At 39.3% G+C, this 27,301-nt stretch overlaps 1 long non-coding RNA gene across 2 annotated transcripts in view; it reads left to right on the top strand.

The window, feature by feature from the left end:
* The first annotated feature begins 2,340 nt into the window (after positions 1 to 2,340).
* LOC105084414 (uncharacterized) overlaps positions 2,341 to 27,301 on the top strand; it is a 47,039-nt gene continuing 22,078 nt past the window's right edge. Inside the window, exons 1-3 of one of the 2 annotated variants that reach the window (XR_010377375.1) lie at positions 2,341 to 2,965; positions 14,472 to 14,529; positions 19,100 to 19,934. This is a non-coding gene — a long non-coding RNA (uncharacterized LOC105084414). Of the gene's footprint in view, positions 2,966 to 14,471; positions 14,530 to 19,099; positions 19,935 to 27,301 lie in introns of those variants that run through there. The other variant, XR_010377376.1, reaches the window with a different exon arrangement.

Consider the following 27,301-nt stretch of genomic DNA (forward strand, 5'->3'; position numbering starts at 1 on the left):
AAAAAATAGAGATTACTTTTATGGAGCATCTTGTGAATGTATTTCCTCTAAAACTTGATGATCTTCACCTTAGTGATCTAACAGAGCACGGTCTCCACCGCAATTAGAAACAAATGGCCGGGATGTGCGTAATCACAAAATGCCCCAGGGAAATAGGCTGAGGCAGCTCAGATAAGCTCCCGCCCACCTGCGGTCATTGTCTTCCAAGCTCCAGCGGGATGCCACCCACGGCTGTGCTGGTACTCCTGTTGTCAGCATTCCTGGAGACGGTACTCTTCGTTCCAGTATGTGACTAGGACATATTTCTGCTTCACACTGGTAGCCCCTGTCTTCAAGTTCTGTGCGTTTCTCCCTTGGCCTCATTCTAACACCTGAGCAGCCCCATTCACTCTATACTGGGGTTTCCCAACTGCAGCATTTTTGACATTTGAGCTGCATCATTCTTTGTTGAGTGTAGTGGTGGTTACCCCATGCACTCTAGGCTGTTTAGCAGTGCCCCTGGCCTCCACCCACTAAATGCCAGTAGCTCCTCCCCAAACCCCTGCGTTGTGACAACCAAAAATGTCTCCAGATATTACCAAAGTTCCCCTGGGGGTGCAGGGCACAAAATTACCCCCGATTGAAACTTAGTGCTATATATTAAGTTGATTTTTATACCAGTGGTTTCCACAACCACATAAACTCTGACATAATTTATAATTTATCTTGTCCTTAAATAAGCATCTCTCAATACATCATTTTGAAAATAAGGAATGGAGATCCAAGGCGATGGATTCAATTAGCCAAGGTGACTTAGCTCACTGATGACAAAGCCAAGGCTAGACCTCATTTCATCACAGTGCTGCTTCTCACATGTAAAGAGTATGACACTTCTGCTCTGTGCTACACCAAAACCCATCATTAAGTAGCTATGTTCTAAGAGTTAGGATGAACCCCCACAGAGAATCTTCTCAGTTTCTAAGGTACTCTCAATTTATTGCTATAGTTTTTTAAGAACACATTTGGCACACAATAAAAAATATCGTGACACTTGAGAAGACAACATTTAAAAAAAAAAGCAGAATTAAATGGTAGTAAAAACAGATTCACAGGGAACTAAAATTATTATGCTTTTTGAGTTCCAGTAAATAAAAGACAGGATGAAGAAGCTGGACAGATAAGTGGAAAATATAAAAGAAGACAAGACAGAGTTGAAAAAAATACCAGTAATAGCAAAAGTAAGAAAGCAATACGTGGGTTTAAGAGCAGATTACCCAGAGCTAGAATTAGTGAGCTAAAAGGCATGTCAGAATAAACCATCCAGACGGAAATGCAAAGACACAGAAAGCTGGAAACATAGGAGAGAAGGTGATGGACACAGGGAATGTGGACAGTGGGTCCAACAAATAGAGATGGCAATTCCAGGAGAAAAAGAAAATAGGACAGAAGAAAACTTGAAAATACAGTGGCTAAAATTTCCAAGACTGCTGAAACATAAAAATAAGTTGAAGCAATAGACACATGTACAACAAATATTTTTTAACGTACACAAAGGAATATTATACTAACATTTTTGAAACCAAACATGAAGATAAAATATTAAAAGCAGTTAGAGAAAAAGGGCACTTTACTTTCAAAAGAGCAAGAGATGCGCTAATAGCTGCGTCTCAGAAAACACAGTGGAGACCAGAGGAAAAGATAGTGCTGAAATTACATTATGCCAACCTATAATTTTGTCAGTGGGGATAGCCTTCAAGAAAGAAGATGAAGTAAAGATACACTCAGATTAAAAAAAAAACAAAACAGAATTTATCACCAGCAGAAGTACACTAAAGAAATACTAAAGTGGGTTGATCGGAAAATAAAACTCATAGTTGCAGACAAGGAAATGCAAGAAGGAATACAGAGCAATGCAAAGGATAATTATGTGGAAAATCCAACTGAACACTGATTATATGACACAATAATTATAATATGCTATAGGCTTTTAAATGTATACCATTAAAATACATTAAAAACTGAAAATGTACTATTTGGAAGGAGTTAAATGAAAGCCAAGACATGTCACAGGTCCTGACCTCATCCACAAAAGGGGTAAAAATACAAGTCAAATATGACTTTGATTAATCAAGAGTGCATCCTATCATCTCTAAGTGACCTTAGAAAATAAGAAAACATATAACCATGGTGTTTTAACCTAATGAACATGTTAAAAACAAAAACTATTCCCCTCACGTCTCAATCCTCCACCCCCTACCCCATCTCCACCCAAACTCTCCAGTAACTAATGTGTTTCAGAAAAGAAGTTGTGATCAGCTGTTCCAAGTGAGGGCCCTGGTTTGTGTTGATAAAGGTGGAGAAATGACCAAGAGGCTTAACAATCCAGAGTCACTGACGGGAGTTGTCTTAATGGCGTAGGAGGGTGCAGATTTAATGGGAATGAGTTCAGGATAGAAAGGGAGGAGGGAAAAGGGGGACAACACAAACAGACAGCTTTGGGGGGAGATTCTTCAGTAAAAGGGAACAGAACGTGAAAGATAGCTAGGGGTGAAGGCGAGATCAATGCCGAGTTACTTTTTCACTCCGGAGGGTAGTATAGGATGTTTGTGCGCTGGTGGAAATGGTCCAGCAGAGAGAAAACCTAGTTCTGTGGAGAGGGAGGGGAGAGATTTCCGGAGCAATGACTCTGAGAGCAAAGCGATAGAATGCAGTGCACAAGGAACGGGTTGACTTAGGAGGAGACAACTCATCCGTCAAGACAGGAGCAGCAGCTGACGGCTGCAGAGCCGAGTAGGTTGGCGGATGTGGGTGGGACCACGGAGGTTCTTTTCTGGTGGTTTTTATTTTTGCAGTGGTAGAAAAAGAATAAAATAGGATTTCCAGGCAGCATAAAAGATCACCGATGTAAAGTGAGACTAGCCAACCATGCTCCATGTCTTTCTTCAACAGCCTGGATGCAAGTTTAAACGAGAGGGGACTTAAGCAGGTTTGTAATTATTTCAGATGGTGGGGAGGGGAGGGGATGGCTTTATCACATGATTTAAACTGGGCAGGGGTGGAAGTGAGAAGCTCTGAGTGGTGAGGAGGGGGTGAAAAGCTGTTGGAATCAGTAGATTATGGGTCCTGATTAAAAATCACTAGTGTTTGGGTCCTTGAAGTAGAGACCTGGAAGCATCTGAGGTGGTGCTGGGAGACGTAGCTGACGAGAATAGTGGAGCTAGGTCGTGGGCAAAGGAAGTGATCAATCCATCAGTCTTAGAATTGTCAGCTAATACTCATTTAACAGGTTTTCAGATCATTCTAAAGTTCAAACCTGATTGTGCCATTACTAGAAGTCCTTTAGGCTACTCCTCCCAAGCTCTGAACTAGTTTTCAGGATAAAATTCAGCCTCAGGAGGTTGGCAGTAAAGTTCCTTCATTATCTGGTCTCTTCTTCCTCCTCCAGCATCAGCAATAACCTCCTTCCCCTCCACCCCTTTCCTAGACTGTTAACTCTGGTCAAAGTACATCATGGACGCTACTCTTTCTGAGACATAGCCCCACAGCCACGTCCTGTTAAACTGAGCTTAGACATTAGATCTGAGTTTAAGCACTTAAGCTGCATGTTCACAATTAACAGCTTCCCACCAATCAGAAGCTCTTTGAGGGCACGGAGTTATCAGTTGAACTCCTCCTCTCCTGCTACCACTTCCATTTATTTGTGGGTTAATTTCATTACTAAGTGAATGAATAAATAAATGAATTAACCAATGTGCATCTACTTGAGACAGAAACCAAGCTAAGGATTTAGCCTTGAGATAGCAGTTAGAAATAGAGATAAAACAGTTCTTGCTGGTGAGAGGGAGTCTCTGGTGGTGGGAGTTGGGTGGGGGGGGGGAGTTGTGGGAAGAAGCTAACTTATCAGTGCATCCCAGTTCTTAAGAACACAGTCAGTAATATGTTAGTAACTAGTAGCCCAGTGGATGCAGTTGGACATTTATCAGTTAATTCCAAAAAGTGAGATATCATTCAAATTAAAAAAGAAGCTAGAAATGGTGTCAGGGTAGATTCTGTATAAATGCCAGCCACCTCTGATAGTTTTGCCTGTAAGCTGACCATTCAGCACCTCTGTTAATTTTTTCCCCAATCTCAAAATGGCTGTAGTACAATCTCAGTTGTTTATATAAAAGAAGTCATTAACGTTTGGCAAGAAACTAGAAACCATGACGTTAGCTCTACCTTTATTTTAAATTCTATTAAGCATCTTTGGTTTCTATGTTCAACTGTTTATTGGTATCTAGGTAGTTATTTAATTAGCTACCTGTTTAGTGAAGCCATTTATTACTGCCCAGATAGCCATAATCAAGGGCAAATAAAGTATGAAAAAGATTAAAACCAATTCATCAGCCAAATATGAGCTCCTATACAAAGGAGAGATTTAATTATTTCAGGTCTGGTATTGAGATTAGCCTGATTGACTTTCTGACTTTGAATCAACAACCTATTATCTCATTTTGAGATAACAATCTGGTGAGCAGTGGTCATATCCCTTGTTTTGCAGGCACAGTCAAGGGAAGGTATGTTCATTTACCTACCATCGCACCTGGCAAAACAAATTACTGCAGCAAGATGGAACACACTATAGTTTTCACTCTAAACTTCATTCTACACTAATTTTCTGTGCTGTTTCAGGTCTTAAGAGGACCAGAGTTTGGGATTTTTTGTGATATTTATACAGAAAGTGGTTTTGTTTTTTTTTTTTTTTTTTGCATTATGGCATTTGCTCCAACGAACACTAATGTTTTGAAAAATGCTGACCTATGAATTGCAGGAGAAAAAGAATTACTTAATTTTCTTGGTTTTTTTTTTTTCCAAAAAATTTTTAAAAGGAGAAGTACAAACTGAAGAATAATTGAAAAATTACACATTTTTATAAGACTCAAACTGAAAATATCAAACCCACAGCCAAAATATGTACATTTAAATCATGTACACATTACCAAATGATTTTCAAGTTAATGCAGGTTACCTCCACTTCTTTGGCTCCCCATTCCCATAAGATAAAGCTGCATCCTTACCATAGCATATCTGCCAGAGTTTCTTCTCACCGACCCTTCTCATATCTTCAATCCTGAGGCTTGCAAAATGCTCTGAACCCTCCATATCTTGTAATGTTCCTTCCATGATGAGACTAGTTTCCATTGCATGCAGAATCTGAGTTAACTTCATTTAAGAAGGAGATGTTTTTCCTAAGGAAGAGTCAGCATGGAAGTGCCAGGAATTAGGGAGCAGAAAGGCATGTGGCGGAAGGATTAGCATGTGCTTAAAGTGGAAACCAAAAAGGAAAACTCCAAGGAATTTAATATGATTTTAGCACATTTTATTTTGTGTGGTTTTAGTTAACCAGAAAATTTGGTACCTAGAAACATAGTGTTATACAAACCAAACTGCATAGTGTGGGCTAAGGCTCTGTACACTCCAAGTGATTTTTTTCCCATATAAAACTTCAGTCTTTTTACCAACTGAAATATAGATGTATCATTAAATGTTCACTCCACAACATCGCTAAATCAGTTGGCTAAGTTAAGTATAAATAATGTCACTCATAGGATGATTGAGTTTTCCCCATAGTAATTTTCAATAAACTATCATACTGAGGTATTAGAAGACCAAGTGGTTGAGCTGACAGTTTTCAATCTCAGGCTTTTATCTTTGGGTAATAGCTTTAGAAATGAAGACTATGCACACATTCTGTCAGGAAAATGAGGGGGCAGATTGATACCTTCACATGGTGTATTTTTATAACCATTGTAACACACTGAACTTAGTTGCTACAAAAGCATAGTAGTTCACCATTTTATATCTTTCTCACCCATTTAAACCATTTTCAAAATTCAAGTAACTGCGTTTCATTCAAAATATATAGTATATGACTATACCAACTCACTGTTTTATTCAAATATCTTTCCTTATGACAACTTAGCAGTTGAGAATGGGCAACTCAAATTTTTTCCTTTAAAACTCTTGAACAAAATTGGAAACTTGGAAAGTTTATTGACATTTTTATTTGATTTTAATTTAAGATAATTTCTTTCATAGTCATTTAAGCTCTCATTTACACTTGAAAGCTGAGAAAGCTGCCCCAAAGTAAATCCTGCAAAGCTCTGATACTGAAGTATTTCAGCTCAGTTCAACTAGGATTTCCTGATTTCGCATGCTGGACACTGGGAGATTACAAAAGGATTAAGAGCATGGCTCCTACCCTCAAAGGTTAATCTGATTGGGAGGGCACAGCATATACACGTGTGGTTCTGTTTCATACATGCTTATGTGTTGAATACCATACGTGGTGCTGTAACTAATTAATGTAACGGTGTGCTTGAATAGAGGTTCAGTGGACAGGAAGTTATTTAAATCTTAATAGCAAAATAAAAGTGAGTTATGAGCATTGATACCATAAAGCATAAAATAAGATGTTATATTAAAAATGATAAGAGATTAGATGTCAAAACTATAACAAGGCAAGCAAGAAAATGGCACTGCAGCTCCAAAATTCAAGAATGTGCCATGAAAATAAATTTTTATGTATCAACAGGTGAGAGGAAAATTATGGGCACAGCAGTATCATGTATCACTGATGTTGAGATGTGCAAATCTGAAGAAGAAGGATAAGATCTTAACCTTTTGGAGGAAAAAAGTTATTGCAGGAAAGGAAGCTTAGAGGCATGCATTACTTAACTATCCTGTGACCCACTCTCACAAAACCCACTCAAAGTATGAGGCTCCTCTAAAAGAATCCACTGTTTCCACCAGATAAGAGTATCCTATTTCAGCAGCATAGTTTAGATAATTGTGGTATAGCTCACATGGCTGCTTATGAGCTCAGATAGACCAATTCTTGTCCTCAAAACACTTACATCAATTCATATTAACTAATGTGATAATCTGCTTAAAATCCATCCCCACCACAAGATTGTATGATCCTTTAGTGTAGCACCTAGCACCACAACTGGTGGGTAGGAATTCAGAAATATTTGTTGAACAAATGAATAGAGAAAGGAAGGCAGGGAAGAAGGAAGCAAGAATCACCCATTCTGTAAAATTTGAAAGACTTCTGCAGGAAGCCCTCTACAGCTTCCCCAGTTGGAAGTGATCTCTCTTCCCTTGTACCTCCATGTCCCTTGTTATCCAGGTCTGCTTTTTATTACCTTTAATTTATCCAAGCCCACCTCCCTCACCATAATGGAACTCATGAATGGTGACCTGTTTTCCCACAGCGTCTACTCAGTATATTGAACAGCAAAGTTACTGAGTTTTTTTGTTTGTTTGTTTTTGTTTTTTTTCACTGAACTGAACTAGATAAGGTGATGGTAGCCTTCATGCATAATCTGTCATTTTGGGAGGCCCAGAATTTGGAAGGAACCATGCTGGAAGGCCTGGAGAGAACTGTATGCTTTCTTACAGCTAATTCAGAAATACGAAGTTCCATATGTAGCTTGCCTGCACACGCTGTTCTGCCATTGCAACAGCCCATTTAACAGGGAAACTCTCTAAGGAAAAAAAAATTCAAACATGCCAACTAAATACACTGTCTTCTGTCTTTAAAATATAAACCACATGCTTTTTATGTTTTAACAGACTCTGGACTCCATCAGCAACTTTGAATACAGTGAACTTAGAGTACCCCCAGGTTTGGAATTTCAAACGCATTGTTGGTCATATACTACGTTGACCCATAGTAGGAATTCTGACTGCTTTCCCAGGAGTGGGACAGGGTTTCACGATCAGTCCACACTCTTTCACCTCATTCCTTTGTGGGCCAGAGCATCTGGGAGATGCATAATGTGGCTAAGGACCAAATCACCATCCACAGTCCGTCCTCCATGGACGCAGAAACCAGACCCACCAACTGGGTCTCAGCTCCATGTTCTTACCAACTGGGCCATCCCACCCACACTGAATTCATTCAGCTGTCCGCAGGAAATGCCATATTGGAAAATCAGCTCATCAGAATCCCAAAAAGGGATTCAAAATTTGGGATATTTTTGGCAGACTCTAGTTTAATACAAATTACTAAAATTTGTAATTATGGAATTAAGATAGCAAATGCTATACTGCATGCTGTTAGTAGTGTTTTCAAAAGATAACTTCTTTATCTTACTACTACCTAATTTCACAATGTTCAGAAATAAGAGACTTGGTCATCGAATGCTTGCGGTCCAAGGAGCCAAGGATGAGAAGGTGGTTGATCCACGGCCTGCACTACACCCTGAGTTGTTTCAGAACCTTCTGGCTATAGTGGGTTGCCCTTCAAGAACTGTAATAGAAAATTTCATCCTGTTCTTTTTACTAGGACCTCTGATGCCTTACTTTTATCTCCATTTCAAAGTCTAAGGGACAGAAGTGTACTGGACAAGAGGATAGTTCATCTCAAAACAATGTTATCTATTGTCCCACTCAAATGTAACTCCTCTTCCACCCTGAGGTCCCCATGAACCCCCACAGGAGCCACTTCCTTAACTAAAAGCTCTCCTAGCTTTGCCTGCTCTGTGTAAAAGCTAAGAGATACGACTTCCAAAAACTAAAAATAGAACATTCCTGCTTCTACCCCCAAAATAAATAAATGTCCAGTTCCCTGGCATTGTAAAAAATTAGACTTAAGGACCCTGAAATAGTTCTAGGGTATCATGCGTGTGGCAATTGATGGATTATATATACTAGCACTGATGTTTTAGAGACGGGGGAGGAATCTTAGATACCAGCCAGTCTAACCGCTTCATTTTCAAAGAAAGAAATCAAGCTTCCACAGCTAGCTGTGGAACAGGGACCAGAGTCCACATGTGACAGGTTGCTCGCCCCACACCCTGCCCTCAGCCCTGTACTGTGCCATTCTTGAATACACTCTGAAGGAAGCAAACAGTGGGTTCAATCTGATGGCAGATAATGAGCACCTCACTGCTGTCCATTAGAATAAGGTCTCAGGAAATGGGAGGAACAGAAAGGCCAAGTGACCCACGCAGAGTACGAAGGTAATTTGTAGCAGAGCTAAGATAGAATCTGAGCTTATTAATTCTTGCTGTCTTTAGAGGGTGCTGAGTTAAAGAGCCCCTCCTGATAGATTTAGATGTAGACATTTGGATCTCAACGGAAAATTGTGATCAGACTTCTAAAGCCCAGAACAGACAGCCAGTCAGGTAAGCAGCAAGTCTCATACGACGGGGCTTTGAAAAGGTGTCGTATTTCTGCCTCGTGTGACACACGCCATACCAAGTCCTTTCGTCCCAGATCTGAGAATCTGGAGCCTGATGTCCTGCAGAATAATTGTTCTCACATGATGCACAATGTATTACTCCTCCCTCAGCTTCGTCCACAGATGGCAATGAAAGTGCTTATTCCTGCTTTGCACCTTGAATTGTGAGCCCTCCCCAGCAATCTAATAGAACTGTAGAATGAAGAAATTGCATAATGTTACTATAATGAATGAGAAGCAGCACTACCTGGGGTCTCATCTATTTCCAGCCAACCTGGCTTTTCAACATGAATAATATCCTAAAGCCCAAACTGCATTGAGTTGCTTCATTGCCTGGTCTTCTGGGTACTGATAAAAATTACCATCTGTATTATGGTGTGATTTATCTATATTTGATGCCCTAAACAAAATTTTCTCTAGCAAAAAAAAAGACTAATTGTGCCTAATGGCCATATCGCTCATATTACAAATGCTTAATTTCTGATAAATATTCTGGGAGCAATTCCAGAGAATATTGGCTGGAAAACAAAGTAAAAAATTTAAAAGGGGGCTTTGTAATTCCTACTTTGGCAAGCAGTGAAAAACATTTTAAACTTTTAAAGAAAAAAATACTACAAAGATTTCAGTGTAATGAAGTTTGAGATGAATGCTTAAAATTCTTTTAGTTTAGGAACCAAAATATGTAATAATGTAAATGGAAATGTTATGTAAGAATACTTCATGGTACAAACATAACTGTTTAAATAGCTTTCTTTTGAATTTTTACTTCTGAATGCTAATGACCCTAAAAAACATTTTTCCTAATATTTCTGATATAGTTACTCCAGAATGACAAGTGCTGTTTCATTCTGTCCACCTGCAAAATGTCAAGCTTTAGAATGATTAGTGCCATCCATATTCTTGAAGAACATATATCTTTAGGCTTAAAGATTTTTTTTAGATTTCAGTGTTATTAGCCATGAATTTAGTACAATTTTCCGATACTGCTTGCAAGAAAAAAAGTGTTGCAAATATATCTAATTTTAAACTTTAAAAATTTTGCTGGTATTTGATTTTCTTTTCCTTCATACTAGCTACATTTATATTTGTTGCATTGTAGGATTGCCTTTACAAGTCCTGGTGCCTCCATAAAGAAGAAATCCAGGTTACGTTTTTTTAAATTCCCATACTTAACAGTTACTGTTTCCTGTAAGAGGAATTATCTTTAGGTATACTAGCACTATTAGGAAACTGAATATTATTCTTTAATTTTTGTTCAGTGCAAATATCAACCATGCCAGTTGCTGCATAAGTTTGAGTTGGATTGTGCCTGTGGAAGCAGGGTTTTTTGTTGAAGGTCAAGTGTTGGTGCTAACTCTCCCATTCAGGAAGAGAGTGCCTGGAGAATTAAAACAGTAAAATAAAGTCAGGGAAAGGAATCAAAAACAATGAATAATCTCTCCCTGCTCCTAAAACTTCCTTGTTAATTTGAGCCAGTGGCAAGAACATAAGCCTATGTGGAAGCTCATTACATCCTAGAAAGTGGGGGTGATATTTCATGGGACTGTTGTGAGAACTGGAGGAGAAAACACGCAGAGAACATCGAAAATGTCTGGCACGCTGAAAGTCCTGACTAAAAGATAATGAGCATTTTCATTATTATTTATTGTTATTTCTAATAATTTACAGCAGATTCCTTCAGTTGAATAACCAACAGGAAGGTAAAAAGAGGGTGGATTGATCTGCTGGCAAGTTATAATTTACAGTTGCTTTTAAGCAGTAAGCTTTCTTCTTTTTTTAATTAAACCTGTGTCTCACTAGATTTGATAAACACAATGATTTATACACGCAAACCACTGGACTTCAGAGCAGTGTTGGTCTTGGGACTGGGACATCTTTAAGGGAAACGCTGAACAAGAAAGGACAATTTAGAAAACGTAACATGACAATGAGACAACCAGAATGTCTGGTAAACAGTAGAAACGCCCTGTCTTCTCCGGTGTCTGTCAGGTCTTCCAAGCGCATGCTCAAATGATCGAACTTGATCCCATAAAAATCCTGTGAGGACAGCAGACCCCATTCGGGTGGTCAAAGCCAGGTTCCTGGGAGGCATCCAGATTCCCCCATGTCTCATCGGGTGCCCAGTAGGAGACTGGGGTCAGAATGCAGGTGTTCTCCCTCCTGGAATCCCCACTAACCCTAGGCTGTCTTTTATGAAGTGTTCACATAAATAACCATTCGACACATAAAAACTGAATAAACTTCTGAGCATTTACAGGTAAGACAAAAGGGTTCATTGCTTTCAGCAGTCTTTGTAATTGGGGGAAACACAATTTCACGAGGCACAAACTCACTTCACCGCTGCGTATGGCTTAACCGTCCTTGTGTGTAGAAGGAGACCACCAAAGAGGCCTCCATCATTTTGCCTCTTTTCTTTGAGTATGGAAGTTGTAAAAGGATAATGAGAGAAGAGAAAAAAGTCCGCAGGAGAACATGAAGCTAGAAACTCAGTAACACAGAAAGTCATCTTTAAAGATGCTCTGCTCTTCCTTCTTCCTGGCGTGCTAAGGTGCACCCCTTTAACTTCCCTCTTTTCTGTAATACTCGTCAACTAAGGAAACTAAAAGGAGAAGGACTTACACGACAGGGAGGACGTAAAGTACAATTCATAAATTTATCTGGGCCCATTTTCTGCTTTAATCAAGCACAAGTGTAAGAGGTGGTCCGTTTTCACAACCTGTTGAAAGTGACTGTTTCCATCATGTTATTCATGTAACACAACCAAATGTCCTCTTACTACTTCTAATCTAACTAACCAGCTTGAGCTTGCTTGTGTCCCCCCCACATTTCTCTGTAGGTATATGTAACAACCTATCACTGCTTTAAACTGTTGAATTACTGTTTTCATGACATTATTCTTTCTGGAGTTAACTTTATCTTTGCTTGTTTGCATAATTCCTCTCTTCTTGTTTTAAATTCCTTTGTCAAAATATAGTCCTATTTATAACAATAAATACAATTTTTTTTCTATTTGACAAATTTCACTGTGGCCAAATCAGGCAAAAATATTTCTGTATATATGAATATGCCAATAACTGATGTCTATCTGTGATGAATTCTGGAGGAAAAAGCACATTTTTATAGGAACCTGTTAGGTATTAGCATTTTGGCATAAGTCACCCAACTGGGAATTGTCTTCTCTGTTATCATAGTTTCTTAAACCTATTAATTCAGTTCATTACAAGAAAATACCCTTTTTATGGAGCATCTAGCATATGAACATGCTTTTTCTTTTGAGTCTTGAGAAAAACAAAAGTAATCAAGCTGCTTTGAATTTTAAACAAGAAAACCATGCTCATGAATTCAGGTAATGAAAGTAATTAGTCACAAATTTTAACTCTGCAATGGAGTATGAAGATGAGATGTGAAATGGACTTTATAAACACTCCACGGACACGTTGCTGAGAATTTTTCAAGCTTTGCTGGTCACATGGCCATTTAAAATAAATCTGCCCTTAACAACGTTGACTCAGAGATCCTAAAAAAAAACAAAAACAAAAAAAACAAAAAAAAACAAGACAATTGTTCATAACATCAACTCATCCTTACTTTTAAAACAAAATAATTTGCTATTATAATTTCTTCTTAAGCAATGTGAGTAGAGATAACACTGGAAATCTTTTCCAAAGAAATGAGATTTCCTCTCATTGTGAAGATGAAAGCACTCCCTCTTAGTCACAGTGAGTAGGGGCAAAAATCAGTCATTTGATTGTTTCTTGGATTTAGGTGTGCCTTCTAAATTGGATGGCATTCTCAGACACTCAGGATACAAGACAACGACTTTCTCTAAACAGTTCCGAAATACAAAAATAATACTTAGTGAAGAGTTGTATGTTCAAAAGACAGTAACATTTAAAATGGCTCCTGAGGGCTCAAAACAAAAATCAGCTAATAAAACTAATCCCAAAGAACCAAACTGAAGTTTAGTATTCTCAGCTAGGTGACACTGTCATTAAACTAGAATTTTGGTTTTAAAATAAGATAGAAGGTATCTTTGCAGTGGAAGGGAACTCATTTCTGTAATATAAATAAGCCTTCTAATGGCAATGGAGAAGTATATCGATTTTAAAGAATAAATGATACAGCTGTCATTTCCTAAGTATAACACTCTACTTTCTTGAGCCTTGTTTTACGGTGTATTTGCTGATCCTGGAAAATGATTCACGTGCTCTTGTGAAAAACGTGTATTTTGCTGTCGCTGGGTGTAGTGTTGTACATATAGATGGATAATAAGTCAGCACTGCTCTGCATGCATATAAGATTTTAATAAAATTTTTCTTAAAAAGAGGAAAAAGATAATATGGACTTTCCAAAATTTGGGAAAATCTTTAATCTCATTAATAATCAGAATGGAAATTTTAGCAACTAGATACTGATTCTTTCCCTGAAAATTAGCGAAGATTTTTATTCCTATGTTTAATGAAGTACCCAGTGTGGTTAAAGGTGCGGCACTCCCCCTCACTGTTGGTGGGAGCAATTTGGTACAACTCTTTCAAAAAACAATTTGGCATCCCACAGTTTTACTTGTGTTCCAAAATTATATTAAAGTGTTATTTGTAAGAGCAAAAATCAGAAATAACTAAAATGTAACTCTTTACAGTGATGTTTATGAAGAGTTCATAAGAAAACATGGAAAGGAAGCAGGAGATATTAACTATTATTTAATTTCTTAAATAGAGTTTGCCCCAAGAACGTGGCATGACAATGCTTCACCATCAGAAATCCTCTCCATGTAACTCACCGTGTCAGAGAATAACCATGTTCGGTGACAGATAATTTCAGAACATTTCAATATTTCATTCCAGTTAACTTGCCTTGTGACTCGATGTGCCTTCGGAAAATGGATTGTCTAATCATTTCCCCCTCTCTGGGGCCCAGGGTCCATGCTTAGCTGGGCAACTGAGGAGCTAAAGTGGGGCAGGGCCCGGCGTCCGCGTCTGTGCCCTCTTTCTTGCTCTTCCTCACATAAAGACTCAGCAAATAACAAAGTCAGACAAGAGACCTTGAGGCTGAGTGCATGCAAAGCATCTGTGAAATCTCTGCAGGCGTCCGTAATTTTTCAAAAGCTCTTTCACAAATTAGCAATAGGAAAGTGCTTGTATTAATACTTCTGAACTCGTGGTGGATATGGAAAATTGACTCAGTGCCCATTTAAATACCCTCCGGTAGAATTCAGCTAAGGATCAGACAGCTAAAAGCTGTATTTTCTGTACTTTTATTACAGCTGGAGTTCTGCGTGGGACCTGGCTTCTGCTACACAGACGTATTACAGGAGAATGGAGGTAAAATGGTAGAGACTGGCTGGTGGTGGTGGCGGTCAGGTTCTTCCGGGGCAGCGGAGGCAGGTCTCAGAGCGTCCGGTCCCAGAAGACCTGGGTACTGGGTGGCAGGCAGCCGCAGTGGTGCTGTGCTGTGGTTGGACGTTTCCCAGGCTGGTCTGCTCCCAGTTAATCAGTAGCCAAGCCCAGGTGTCTGACTTTCTTGTAGATAATATGTTTTACTGAACCCTTTCCTGCTTAAATTGGCTAGATAGAATCTATGGTCTGCCCCAGAGGACCACAAATGATACAGCCACAAACCCCAAACCTCCACAAACATCATAATTAATGGAGGAATATTAGAATTCGCCTCTTTTAAAATTAGGTGTATACTAAGCAAGATCAAAAAACATAGTACTGAATAAAAAAAGTAGAAATGTTTAAAGAGTAATTTAAATGTGGAGAATGTGACTCTCACAATTATGCATGAGATTATCAGAGACATCACCTGACACCCACTACGTTCATGACATAAGATAATCCTCAGACTCAAACACAATTATCCGAAGAAAAATCATACTCCCAGGACCCAGGAAATTTTGTTGTTAAATATCTCAGCCAAATCTCATACTTACTGTAGGTAAGGACCTCTCTGGGCTCTGCATGAGGGAGGATCTATGGGGAAAATCTAACTTAAGCTTTTCCAGGAAGCCAATCCTTCTAGGCCAGTCGCCCAGAATCTAAGATCTGTGAATTTTATAGGAAGGACTCTCTGAGCAAGAGGCAAAGTTTGGCCGTCTGCCTTTACCACTTCTGGGGGTGAAACCTACTTACGCTTAGTGCCTTCCCTCTGGAGGGAAGCAAGGCATTGCTGCCTTCTTGAAAAGTTTAGAAATCTGCAAAAGAGGCAGTGTAGTCACCAGTCTTATTCAAGGTTCCTTTCTTTTCCATCCATTCCATTAAAAATTGCTTGATTTCCGTCTCCTCCGAACCAGATGTTTCTGGCACCCCAATGATACTAGTGTCACAGTGTTTTTCAGACCTGGACCACAGCGGCCGTTTGCACCGCCTCTGGCTGTTACAGCTTAGACCTAGAAAACCTGTTCTAGAGATGACTCCTCCCGCGTGTGCAGTTCACTCTCTACGTTTAATTTGAGAGCACGTGGTGGGGCCTGGCTTGAGAGCCACCGTACAGGGCCTGGAAGCCAGTGTCTTATCCTTCACAGCCCCTTCCTTGACTCTGCATGCGGGACGGACTTTGTTACAGCTCACCCGGCCCTGCTTACCTAAGCTTGGCACTAGTCACCTAAAACTAAAACCTCACTAAGCCTCTGTTCTGTGAAGGCTTAATTTCTGCTGTCTCCATAGAGTCAGCATCTTTCCTGTGGACAAGGCTGTCGTAAGTGGCAATCACTTGTCAAGATCAAAGTCTCACCACGCCCAAGATTTAAAACCGTCCACCCAGGTGGAGGTGATGATGTGCCAACCCCAGGCCTGCCCAACATGCATCACAGTGGAGCGCCATGGTGACAACGCGGGTCTCGCGCAAGCTTGGCCAAGGTCATGAGCTGCGTTGCTTCTGATTTCCTCCACCTGCCTGCCAGCGTCTCCTGCCCCAGATGCAGGAAATCCTATCAGCCTCTTGATTTGAACACACCCTCCAAAACCTGCGAGCTCACCCATGGCGTCTATCCCCGCCAGCCTCACCTCCGGAGAGGCAGAGCGGACCCTGGAAAGAAAGGCTGCAGAGATATTCTAGTGACCTCAAGCGGGAAAGTTCCTTAAAAAATACCCCAGGCTGTTGCCTGACGTGAGGGAGAAGATTTAAGGAGCGGAACAAGCAAATGCGCACTGAAGGGACTGCATCTGGATGATATATTCTGTTAAGACAACAGTAAAGTTGTTCACGTACATTTTGAGAAATGCAGACTTACATTAAGCTTCCTTGGAGGAGGTGCTGTATTAAAACGCTTAAACATTTTTCACTTTATGGTTCAAATAACCCAAAGCACAGAAGAATGGACACATCTGTCTTTCTATCAACATCTACACTGATTGAAAAAGGAGACTCTTGAGTTCAGCTGAGCAGACTTCAGTTGGCTTTATCTGAGCTTCAATAGCTGGAAGAATGGAAGAACAATCAGATGAAGAGGACTGATCTGGAATCTATCATTTATGTACATGCAGTCATCAGGTGTCCACTGACCAGAGCAGACGGGGCAGACAGCAATTCACAAGGCAGGGAGAATGAAACGTGCCTAAGATGGGGGAAGGAATGCTGGCATCTTTAGGGTTTGGGGCGAGAGAGAACTGCATTGTAATCCTGCATTACTGAGGGGATTCCTGGGTGAAGAGCTCCAAAGACAGGCGATGTTTCGGTTGCCTTGCTGATTTTGAACTATTTGTCCCTTGAAGGGCTCTAATCTAGGCTGTGTGTAGCTGTGCACGCGGCAGTCTTGCGCCATCTGAGGCGGTAGCTATATACATGGACAGTTTTCATTTTTCCATGAAGCCCATGTAGAAGAGGCAGTGGGTACAGTCACTGTAATCAGTGACGCTGTTTTACCTAAGTTTTTCATAGCACGGATGTTGACGTATTACGAAGCTCTCAGCACAGAATAAGCAGATGAAAGCACCGTTCCCCTTTCTCACTGGGGAGGAGAATTAATTTTAGGCTTTAGTACCTAAAATCAAATAGCTGGAACAGTGTTTAATGGACTGAAACCCTGAACTCTTAACTGCTGCACCTCTACGATGTTTTGAGATGCTTCCACTAAAGTTTATTTTTTCCATTTCTTCGGCTGTACCTTAATGACCACTTGCACATGAGCTAAAACTAGTGAATGCCCTGAACTAAACAGCTTCGAAGCCCCGGAGTTGTGTATTGTTTGTGCTAAGTTTTTATACTTCCTAGCATGGGAGGTGGACTGAAAGGAGATACAATAAACATTCTAGAAAGGGAGCAACTGGCAGGCTGGGAGATGGAATTAGACGGTAGTAAGAATTAGATGACTTCTTACTCACTACATTCAGTGAGTTCTAAGAAAACTCTCCCGTCAAAACCCGGTGAAACATTCCACCCTCTATAGTTTTCACCAAATCACTTTTGGATTCAACTAAAGGACTGATTTCTGCACAGATTCCTGCCAGGATGCCTTTTATCCTGATCACCCTTTGTGAAAATTAAAAAGTGATGTTTCAGTCACTCCCTGAACTCAGATAACCCTTCTTGAGTTACCTCTCCATCCAATCAATGCCTGATGTCTCTGCTGACTTCCCTGTAATAGCTGAGTTGTTTACATTTTCTCAGGGCATATTTTACAGAGAATTTATCTGTTTAGCAGTGAGAACAATAAGGGATAAAAGAATGGGTAAGCTGGTAAGAACTACAATTTTGTATTTGACCCCACTGTCCGTATCATCCTTCCTGTCCATACCATCAGAAGTCTCACAGGCAGATAATCTACCTTTACATTTAAATTATTTAATACAACACTTAGTAAATTTAATAAACCTTCATAACTACTGCTTTCCATTTGACAGTATAAAAATAAGGAGAAATAAATAAGAGCCATATTTAATTCTCACTGATTACCTACCTGCATGAAGACATCACAGTCAGGTTTTGTGGCTCTTGGGAATTCATTATAAGGCAGCTGTAGTAGAGCATGACAGATACCTTGACAACGAACATTCTTTCTTGAAAGTGGATTCCAAAAGGTTATAAATATAACAGGCAAGAAGAATGCCATGGGTGACTTCAAAAGCCAAAGATTACCAACATGTGGGCCAGAAGTAGTAAAAACAGCCTGTACGTTGCATGAACAGGGTGTAGTTGCTGGCAGTCAAAGTCAAAACATAAAGGAACTCAAAACCTGAAGCATCTGTTAATAAAGAAGGAAAACACACATTTCGCCAAACGTGGCAACAGCACTGATGAATGATTTACACTCGTATTATCAGAAATATTATGCTTTGCACCCTTCACGATGAGAGAAGACCATCCACCAGGGAATCACACTCAAAAGGCGTTGACTTTGAAAGGACGTGTCTGGTACGCAGATCCTGCTGATTCAGAATTTTAAAAACATACATTAAAAGTATAGTAATTCTGAGAATTCTCAACAATGGAGTGTCATTAGCTAACACTGCTGTCTACCTTATCTATCTAAAGATTCCATATAGGAAATACCATAGAGCTGGTACACTCTGCACGAGCAGAGTTCTCTGGTCTTCAGTTTAATACACTTGGGCAGAATCACCTAGTTAACAAACACATATTCACAGGGGTCATGACCCACAAGAATTATCTACAAACCAAGAGAGTAATGTTCCTAGACTATTCAGAAAAGGGTCACAATCCCAGTAAAGTTCCGGAACCAGATTCCCTGGTGTCAGATGCTGGCTGTGCTCCTTCTTAGCTGTGCTGTCTTAAGAGAGTTATGTGTTTTCATTTTCTCATTCGAAAAGTAGTACTAATCTTATAAGTCTACTGAGAAAGAATGCTGCAACAACAAAATTAACAAGTGTGTAATGAATGTCTATAAAAATAATATACTAAAATTGTTTCTTTTTAAATATGTCATTACACCAGTCAGAATGGCCAACATTCAAAAGTTCACAAATGACAAATGCTGGAGAGGCTGTGGAGAAAAGGGAACCCTCCTGCACTGCTGGTGGGAATTCAGTTTGGTGCAGCCACTGTGGAAAACAGTATGGAGATTCCTCAAAAGACTAGGAATAGACTTACCATATGACCCAGGAATCCCGCTCCTGGGCATATATCCAGAAGGAACCCTACTTCAGGATGACACCTGCACCCCAATGTTCATAGCAGCATTATTTACGATAGCCAAGACATGGAAACAGCCTAAATGTCCATCAACAGAGGACTGGATAAAGAAGAAGTGGTATATTTCTACAATGGAATACTACTGAGCCATAAAAACCGACAACATAACGCCATTTGCAGCAACATGGATGCTCCTGGAGAATGTCATTCTAAGTGAAGTAAGCCAGAAAGAAAAAGAAAAATACCATATGAGATCGCTCATATGTGGAATCTAAAAAACAAACAAACAAACAAAGCATAAATACAAAACAGAAATAGACTCACAGACATAGAATATAAACTTGTGGTTGTCAAGGGGGTGGGGGGTGGGAAGAGATAGACTGAGATTTCAAAATTGTAGAATAGATAAACAAGATTATACTGTATAGCACAGGGAAATATATACAAGATCTTATGGTATACACTGGAATTTGACACAACATTATAAAATTATTATAAATCAATAAAAAATGTTAAAAAATAAAAAATAAATAAAAATTTAAAAAAAGATCTTATGGTAGCTCACAGAGAAAAAAATGTGACAATGAATATATACATGTTCATGTATAACTGAAAAATTGTGCTCTACACTGGAATTTGACACAACATTGTAAAATGATTATAAATCAATAAAAAAATTAAAAAAAAGTTTACCATTCTTACACGTGACATTTAATGTAGTACTTTGTGTCACCCTACAAAGAGTAAATCTAAATTGAAGAAGCAAAAAAAAAAAATTGAAAAAAAATTGTGACTCAGATTCTTCCCCCTTTTAAGTCCTATATACGTATGTAATTTCTAATAAGCAACCATAAAGTTTTCTCAAAAATATTAACTGGTTATATTTTAAATAAAATCTTATCACCAAATAATTTCATAAACAAATTTAAAAACTATTCCCAAAGCAAAATACTGTTTTTAGCATGGGATGTGGGAGTATTTTAACCTAGCTGATAAGTTGAGGATTACGGATTCTAAAATTAAGCATGCCTAGCATCTGAAATAAAGTGTGGCTCAGGAGATGATAGAAAACAAGGAATCTAGTGAGAGAGATGATATTTTGGCCAAAGGTGAAGATAACATACACAGTTCTTCATCCATTTTTCTAACTGTTCATTTCCAATACACATGCATGACAGTATCTGAATTGTTAAGCCCACCCACCAAGGGAACCAACTTTATCAGCTGCAGTCCGTGTATGCAGTTGCATTTTTGCTTTTAGTCTTACAGGCCCTGTTCATTTCCACAGTAACTTAGGTCAGCACCTTTGTCCCACCCCTTCAGTAAGGATGTTTCATATATATATGTGTATGTATATATACATATATATATATACACACACACATAGATTATTTTGTTACACTCCCCACTTCATCCTGAGATTCCCCCACTTCCACAATGATGATGTAAAATTAGCACACATTAAGGTTCATTCTCTGCTGTAAAGTTCTGTGAGCTTTGCCAAATGCATAGTGTTATGTACCCACTATTAAAGCATTACACCGAGTTGTCACCACCCCAGAAACAAAACCCTGTGCTTCCCTGTGCTTCCTCTATTCAGCGCTCACCCACAGGAACCTCTGGCAATCACTGATCTTTTTATTATCTCTATAGTTTTTCCTTTTAAAGAGTGTCATATGATTAGAATCAAACAGTAGGTAGACTGGCTTCTTCCAGTTAGTAATACGAATTTAAGTTATTCACATCTTTTCGTGGCTTAATAGTTCATTTATTTTTATTGGTGAATAATATTCCATTGTATGGGTGTACCAGAATTTGTTTATCCATTCTCCTTTTAAGAGATACCTTGGTTTCCAGACTTCGCTGATCATGAATTAAGCTGCTGTGAGCATTCGTGTGCAGATTTTTGTGAGGATGTAAGTTTTCAAATCAATTGGACAAATCAAGGAGCATGATTGCTGGACCTTGTAAGACCATGTTTACCTTTGTATGACACCACCACGCTGTCTTCCAGAACATCTGTACCATTTTGCCTCCCCTCCAGCAATGCATAATTGCTGTTGCCCCACAATCGCAGCAGCAATTGGTATTTTGAGTTTTTTGGATGATAGCCATACTGAATAGGTGTGTAGTAACATCCTTTTGTTATTTTAATTTGCAATTTGTCTAATGAGAAATGATTTTTGGCATCTTTTCATATGCTTAATTTCCATTCGCCTATTTTCTTTGCTAAGATGTCTTTTCAGATCATTTGCCCGTTTTTTGATTGGGTTGTTTGTTTTCTTATTGTTCAGTTTTAAGAATTCTTTGTATATTTTGGATACAAGTTATCAGATGCGTGTTTTGCAAATATTTTCTCCCAGTCTCTGGCTTGTCTTCTCATTCTCTTAACAAATTCTTTCACAGATAAAAAGGTCTTTTTAAATTTTATTTTAATGAAGTCCAATGTATTAATTTTTTCTTCCACGGATCATGCTTTAGGTGTTGTATCTGAAAACCATCACCAGATTCTAGGTCATGTAGAATTTCTCTTATGTCTTCTTACATAAGTTTTATTCATTTTTTATTTAGATCTATGATATATTTTCAGTTAATTTTTATGAAATGTGTGTGGTCTGTATTTAGGTTCATTTTCTTGCTGGACAAGCAATTTTTCATTGTAAGCTCATTGAATTGCTTTTGCTCCTTTGTCAAAGATAAACTGATTATATCTCATTTATCAACTGTATATTTTTTTTACCAGTGCTAGCTGTTTTTATTGCTGTTACTTTTATAGTAAGTCTTGAAACTGGGTAACGTGAGTCCTCCAACTTTGTTCTTTGTTCTTAGTGTTGTGTTGTTGGCCAGTGTAAGTCTTCTCACTTTCCATATAAACTTTTGAGTAAGCTTGACAGTAAATGCAAAATAGCTTGCTGAGACTGTGTTTGGGTTGGCATTGTATTTCCTCATAAATTTCAGAAGTACCACCATCTTCATAATTTGACTTTTCCAGTCCATACACTTAGAATATCTTTCTATATGTTTAGATGTCCTTTGATTCCTTCCACCAGAGTTGTGTTGTTTTCCCTTTATAAATGCTCTACATATTTTGCTAGGTTTTTATACAAGTATTTCATTTGGGGGGGGGGTGCTAGTGTAAGGTGTATCATTTTTCATTTCAAATTCCAGTTGTTCACTGCTAGTATATAGGAGAACCATTGACTTCTGTATATTAACCTTGCATCCTGTGACCTTACTGTATTCATTTATTAGTTTGAGGAGATTTTTTTTTATTTGTCTGTTCTTTGGGATTTCCTACATAGACAATTATGCCATCTACAGATGAAAACAGTTCATTTCTTCTTTTCCAATCTGCCTACATTTTATTTCCTTTCCTTGGATTATGCTGTAACCAGGATTTTCAGTTATGATGTTGAACAGAAGTAGTGAGTGAGGAAGAGCACAGTTGTCTTATTCCTAGTATTAGGGAAAAGAATCCAGTTTTTCACCATCAAGTAGCTGCAGAATTTTTTGTTGATGTTCTTTATTAAGTTGCTGAAGTTCCCCTCAATTCTTTATTTACTGAAAAATTTGATAATGAATGGGTGTTGGGTTCTTTTTCAAAGGCTTTTCTTCTTAGAATACGATCATAGGCATTTTCTTCTTTAGCCTATTGATGTGGCAGGGTACATGACTGATGTTGACCTTTGAGCCAGCCTTGCATGCCTGGAGTAAATCTCACTTGTTTGTGGTGTACAATTATTTTTATGCATTGTTGATTCAACTTGCTAATATTTTGTTTGTTTTACGTTTGTGTTCGTAAGAGGTATTTGTCTTTGGTTTTCTTTTCTTTTATGTCTTTACCTCATTTTGATATTTGGGAAATGCTAGCCTTGTGGCTGTTCAGGACGGTTGTATCCTTACTGATTTTTTCACCTGCTTGATCCATCCATTACTGAAAGAGGGGCATTGAAGTCTTGAATTTACTCCCTCTTCTTGCTGTTCTGTCAGGCTGTATCCAGTCTATTTTTGAGCCTACCAAAGATATCCTTCATTTCTGTTAGTGTTTTTATTTCTAGCATTTCCATTTGATTCTTTCTTAGGTTCCAATCTTCTTGCATTACCAAGCTGTTCTTGCATATTGTGTGCCTCTTCCATTACAGCCCCTAACTTACGAACTCTATGACGTTTCTTGCCCGGTAATTCCAACACCTGTGTTCTGTCTGCATCTGGATCCAGTGATTGCTTTGTTTCCTCAGACGGTGTTCTTCTGTTGCCTTTTATCCTGCCTTTTAACTTTCTGTTGAAGGGTAGACATCCTGTATTGGATAACAGTAGCTGAGGTAAGTCAGCCTTTAGTGTGCGGATTTACGTTAACCTGGTTCGGACTCGGGCTTTCTTGGGTGACTGCTGTACTTGAAGGTGCCGAGTCTGCAGCTGTTGTCCTTGTTTTGTTTCCTCGCTTGCCCTTGAGCTTCCCTAAGTCGTCTTCCTCAGAGAGCATCTGTGTCTTCCGACTCTTTCCGCTGTAATTCGCTGTTATTGTACTGGACCCCAATTAGTGTGTCAGATGTGTGGGAGGAACGTTCTGTAATCTGATGATAAAATCTCAGTCTTTCAGTCGGCCTGTATCTCTGGGCTGTGACCCTCACAGATGTTTTTCCCACCTTCCATAAGACAAGAGGGCTCGAGGGTAGGGTGGGAGGAATGTCCTGTCCGGCCAGGATAGGGATAGGGCTCTGGTAAAGCCTTTTCCCCTGGGGAACAGGCAGTTGCTATGCAGAATACTCTGGGAGCATTTAACATTGGTTACTTTGCTCCTCCCCCTGCCAGAACTTGGAGGGGAACGTTTTTGGATCTTCACCATGAGAACTTGATGAAATTTCTAAAATAAACCTAGGAAAGTTTGGTTACCCCCTAAGACTGCAGCCCCCAGGAGTTTTCCAGACTCAAGCTGGTCTAGTCTTGGCCTCCAGCAGTTCATCAGAAGCTCCCCTCCAGTGTTGCATCAGCCTAAGGGCCTAGCTGTTACAGATCTCAGCTGTGACTAATACTCACTTACCCCTCTGGCTTTCAGGGTGGCAGTAGGCCCTCAGTTCTCTAATGGGTTCAAGAAAAGTCATTGATTTTCAGTTTGTTCAGTGTTTTCTTGTAAGTATGGAAGCTGCAACTTCCATGCTCTCCTATGTCACTACTGAAATTGGAAGATTGCCCTAAATGTTCAAGAGGGAATTTTAGATACTAATTTCACCAACATCCACTTAATCTGTGGTCCATGGATCACCTAAAAATGCATGCAAGTTTGTACAGCATACATGGTGTGTACTTTTCAAGGGGTCTAAAGCTCTTATTAGATTCCCAAAGAGTTGAATGACTTGAAAAAGCTAAGAACATCACGATAGAGAGTAATTCCTTTCATTTTTGTATGTAAACCTGCAACTCAGGTTTCCAGCTAAGGAGTAACAAGAAAACATAAAATACATCACTTTTTGGTTTCATTTGAATATCTTTTAATAGTGCATGTAAAGTCCAAATTAAAAGGCGGTATCTGCCATATATATTCAGTTTGTGAAAAGTTATCCTGCTTCAAAGCTCATCAAGTACTTTTGACAACACAATTTTTAATTTGGATTTACATAAATTCATCTTAACGCCAGGCAAAATATTTTTTTAAGATGTAATTGAAAAGCAGACTTGTCTAGATGCAGGACTAATACAGGGTTCTAACAAGGCAAGGAAAACACTCAGTGATTTATTTCTTTTTAGCTTTTCTAAAAAACAAGGACTTAGCTTCATCAGTTCACGGATGAGAGTAAGCTAACAATTCCAAATCTGATGTTGGAGGTATCTCTCACACTGTATGTTGTACAAATACTGTTAGCAATAAAACAGCGAGATAAAAGATTACTTTTTAATTTTGTATCACTGTGTAAGTCACTGTACTTATTGTCAAGTCTGATTAGATGGCATTGGTGAGAGAAGGTGAAAAAAAGAACTTACATGTGAGCATTAAGTTAAGACAACTTTTATTAAAAGAACATTACGGTGGCAATATCAAATCCCCAGCTGTTCTCTGTCATCTCTGGCAGATAAAAAGGAAAAGAAGCCCCACTGTTTGCAGGGCCACATCCTGTGACTAGTCCATCACCATTTGCTTTTGCTCCGTATTTTACATTACCATCCAACTTCCTACAGGAGTCTCTGAAAGATGAAAGTGGACTCTCACTGAGAATTTCACACAAATGGATTAATTTGTGTCACCATTTTTGGCATGTCGCCATGGATACGGCCGTCTGACGGCCTCAGTGCAGCTGTGAGTTGATTGACGGTCCATTCACAGTCCAAGGCTTTCAAAACCAGTAACATGAAAGAACGCTCATTAGTGGACAAAGACCCCACTTACACATGTGGGTGATGCTTCAAAGAGTGAATGCTACTTCTCAGTAAGTCTGACCTTCATATCAGTATCACCAGTGAGAGTAAGAATTGTGCCATAAAAGAGTATATTTAAAAATGCAGAATTAGTAGATATTTGATACCTCTCTTTCTTTTCTTTTCTTTTCATTTAAACACAGCTAAATGACAACAGAATAGAAACAGGAACAGAAGAGCATTTGTGTTCTAAATCCTATATTTTCTAAAAAAAAAAAATTGAAAGAACAAAATGCCATTTCCTGTTGTAAACTTGTAGACTGGTATATACTTGGATTAATAAAAGGGAATACTTTGTATCGCTCACTGTGAAATGGAAAGTCTGCTTTCTGCACATGTAGCACATTGTGAAGTGTAACACTGGTATTTTACATTGCCACACATGCAAGTGTGCAAAAATGTAAATGTATTTCTCTGTCGTTAAACTTAGCTTGTGTTTAAGCAGCCCCAACGCTGCTTGGTAGTGAAATAACCTTCCTGGTATACTCAAGGTAATTCTAGCGGCCAGGGTTGATCACTCTGGGGTAGCTCCCATCGGTTCAGGAAGCTTCCCCCTCTCATCTCTGATTCTTTTCTCCAGGGGTGGGGTCTGGGTTCCTAAAGTGGGAGGACAGACTGTCCTGACTCACTGTGCCCTCACTGGCCCCTGCAAGACCTGCCCCTCTGGCCTTGAGCACTGGCCCCAGTCCTGCCACCTCTTCTCTGATACTGACATCTTCTGCTGATACTGACATCCCTCCGTGGCCTCCAGTTGTGTGTCCTTGTTTCCGCATGCTCCCCAGCCTCCACGCCAGCCCCTCTGAGTGTCTGCTCAGCCACTTCTGTGTACTTCCTGGGGTGTTCAGAAATGCTTGTCCACTTTCCCAGGCTACAGGAAGGTGCCTGAGACTATGAGGCTGACCTCAGACCTCACTGCGCAGACATCCCTGTACCTGAGGCAGAGAGAAAGAAGCCTTTTGGCTAATGGGACACAGAGGAACTTCGTCAGACTCCATTGAATCACAACTAGTTCTAACTCTTCCCTTCATGTCTCATCAGACTAGTGAACTACGTGTGACGTTGATTTTGACACTTTGATGTTCTTTAGCCATGAGTCTCCCTTTATTTCTATCAAAGGGCCAGAAATAACAACTCCTTCAGGACTTTCAGTGCTCAAGATCCCTGCTGTTTTCCTTGGAATCAGAATCAAAAGACATCATTTGGCACGTAGCCCATGTATAATGTAAGCTAATCCATCAACACGACAGCATAAATGAAACTGAGATCCTACTGTCCTCTCCATTTGATGAATCCAGTAGGATTTACTGTTCTACATCCTCTCTTTTTCTACTAAATTGGGCAGAAACACCAAATCAAAGTGAACATTTTGGATCTGCTTACTAAGAAATACTTAATGTGAATTAAAATTTTAGTACTGAAATGAAGCAGAGCAGTGATCAACTACAGAATGTAGGAATATTTGTGCACATCGTGCAGGTGCATCTTAAATTGAAATACTCTTTGTTAAAACAGTATAATGAATCCATCCTAAAGCAGTGGGATTGAGTAAACATAATGTGCATCACATATGGGAATAAGTCGTGCAGGTAAAAT

This window comes from Camelus dromedarius, chromosome 22 (assembly GCF_036321535.1).
Source record: "Camelus dromedarius isolate mCamDro1 chromosome 22, mCamDro1.pat, whole genome shotgun sequence".
Lineage (NCBI taxonomy): Eukaryota > Metazoa > Chordata > Mammalia > Artiodactyla > Camelidae > Camelus > Camelus dromedarius.